The following is a 3,064-nucleotide window of genomic DNA, read 5'->3' on the forward strand; positions in this document are numbered from 1 at the left end:
TATTTATGAAACCTAAAACAACACACTTGACCTACTAAGGCCCACATATCAAAAGATCAACTAGATTTATGACCAAAATCATGATTTCATAGAAGTCTATATGGATAATATCTTGGTCAAGTCTAGGATTAGGGTAGATCACTTGGATTCATTGAGAAGAGTTTTTGAAAGCCTAAGAAAATATAAACCCAGAATGAAACCCCAAAAGTATCTTCAATGTTGACTTGGGTAAACTTTTTGGCTTCATTGTTAGCAAACGTGACATTGAAATAGATCCTATCAAGATTAAGGTTATCATGGACATGCCTCCACCCACCAATCTAAAGCAATTGAGGGGCCTCCAAGAAAAATCTAGACTATTAGGAAATTCATCTTTAACCTGGCCATTGAGTTATAGTATGGAAAATTTTTCTGCTCACACACTCACTTAGTTATGGATATCTTGGATATCTAGGACCATTATGATTATAGTTTGGAGATCATGTTGAGCATGATTTGAATGCATGAGGATAAAAGTGATCTTATTTTTTTAGTTCATATATCATGCAAGTCATGATTGTAGTTGGTGGCATATGGATTGTGTTTGTTGCAGATACATGTTTTGAATATGCATTGTGTGAAATGTATGTGCATAAATTGATCTGTTTGACATGATCATATTAAATGCTTGTGTAAATTAATAACTAAGTGAAGCATATTATGTATGTGAAAAATGTATCATGAGTGCATATCTTAAAATGAATGTATCAGGGGTGTGAATATGAATACATGTTAGGGCATATCCTATTTGTGTGCTAATTATGATGTGACATGTATTATGCATAAAAAATTGAATCATCTATGACATGTTCATGCATAGTAACACATGTGGAAGAATCATGCATAAGGCGTATTAAAAATGAATCATATATGAAAGCATGTTAGAAATGAATCATGCAAGAGAATATGTATAGAATAAATCATGACATAATAGGATCATGCATGAAAGTGAATATGATTATGTCATGTACATACATGAGGGCATGTGAGATTAAGTCGTGGATATGGCATGGAATATTTTAGTTATGTGAGAGGGCATGAATTATTGGTATCATGCATGAGGGCATGAGAGGGTTATCCTGTGAGATAATGATACTTGGCTATGATCTATGACTTAATAATAAAAATAACCCTTGACCATGGGTCCATTTGAGGCATCGGTGAAGCCGATCTCTCTGAGATAGTTGGGTTCGTTCCTATCTCTTATCCTCGCAGGAGAGAGAAGGGTGGTACAAGTCTCATGGGATATATTGAGTTTTCGAGGTCTGAAGGCGCCTCTTATCCCCATTCCACAGAGGTTAGGGTCAAGTCTATTAATGAATCTTAGGTTGTAGTACCACAACTCTGTAGAGTTAGGGATGCATGCCTAATTTTTTGCCAGCGATTTTGGTTTGGCGTAGGTCAAGACCTGGGACCATTGGTCCATTCTTACAACTGCCGCATTGCAGGGTTGAATCACTCAGGAAAGAACCAATTAAGCCATAAGAGGGTAATTAAAATACATACAATAATAAATACCCCTATGGTTGTTTTTAGATGCCTATCACGTCTTTTATACTAAATAAGTCTAAATAAATAAGAGAAACAATGAATTAGATTTTTTAGAATCATTGTTATTATATGCATAAACATATAGATATGAACATATAGAGACTACTAAGGTTTTTATAGTTACTACATATGAATTGTTATATATAAATGAAAAAGACATGTTTATGTTGGTCATGTGATTAACTTGTGGATGCAAGTCATAAGCTCAGTTATTGCACGTCAAGTGCTTGTGTGTGTGACACATGGGAAAGGTCAAATTAGGGCTTATTTTGTATGTATATATATATATACATGCAAAGGTATATAAAGGAAGTGAGTATACTCTTTTAAAGGTATATATAATTTAGATAATACATATCATAGTCATGAGTGGACATGAGTATACTCTTTTAAAGATAAAGGAAGTGAAAGTGTACATTTTCATGAACTGTTGTATTTTACTTCACTTCGAAGCATGTTATGAATTGTGAATTCTCGTTCATTTATGCGAACACATGTCATGGATATAAATGAATATGATATTTAATATCATAAATAAGAATCAATGTGAGTTTGAGTTTCATGCTTACAATTTACGCAATTATAAATGCTATGAAATAGATAATTATAATTGTGGTTGAATGTTAAGTGCATGTATTGTTGTGAATTCCCTTGACTCTCATTTTTAAAATGATGGGAATCATACTTTAATGGTATCATTACAACTTGATTTGTATTCTTCAAGTTTAGTTTTGGATTTCCTGCGGGCAAGTGGTTGATGTCCTACAATATTACATATAACCTCATGTATGACTGAAGCGAAGTGCAGGTTGCTACACGGCTGAAGACTTTACTCTTACTTATTACAATTCCTGGAGGACCCAAGCAAATTTTGATGGTTATAAACTTGTAATAATTTATTTTTTTGTCTGGATCTTTACGTTTTAAGAATTATAATATTTTGGAATGAGAAGATCTCTTAATTTTGTCCTTTCATTTCTGCAATGGTTATGCTTATGGTTTCAGAATTTTAAATATTTACGTAACTCTTTAATTGTCTTAAACCTTAAATAAATTTCAACTTTCGTATTTTTTTACGTGTGAGAATTTTTAAAGTAATGACCTCAATCGAGTTGTGTTTATGGATGATTTCGTACTGAATCTGATACTAGTAGACTAATATACACGTGTGCTTGCGCTCAGGTGGGTTGTATAGTATTTGAAACGATTGAAATGTGGTCATAGACGAACTTGTTGGCATATTACTTTATGGAATCATGCACTTTTTATATTAAGTAAAAAGTTTTAAATTTTTCTCAAAGTTTTGGGTTTGAAAAAGTTTTTAAAAGGTTGGATTTTTTAGTAACGCTACACAATTGTAGCCATTGGTTGGACAACCAGGATTGAATGTAGGATGAAACTCGTCATATGTTAAATCCAACAAACCACGCCCACCGTGGGGAATAGAGTGTATCAATGGGTCAGGTTTGACACA

Source organism: Nuphar pumila, chromosome 10 (genome assembly GCF_984573655.1).
Source record: "Nuphar pumila chromosome 10, dmNupPumi1.hap1.1, whole genome shotgun sequence".
NCBI lineage: Eukaryota > Viridiplantae > Streptophyta > Magnoliopsida > Nymphaeales > Nymphaeaceae > Nuphar > Nuphar pumila.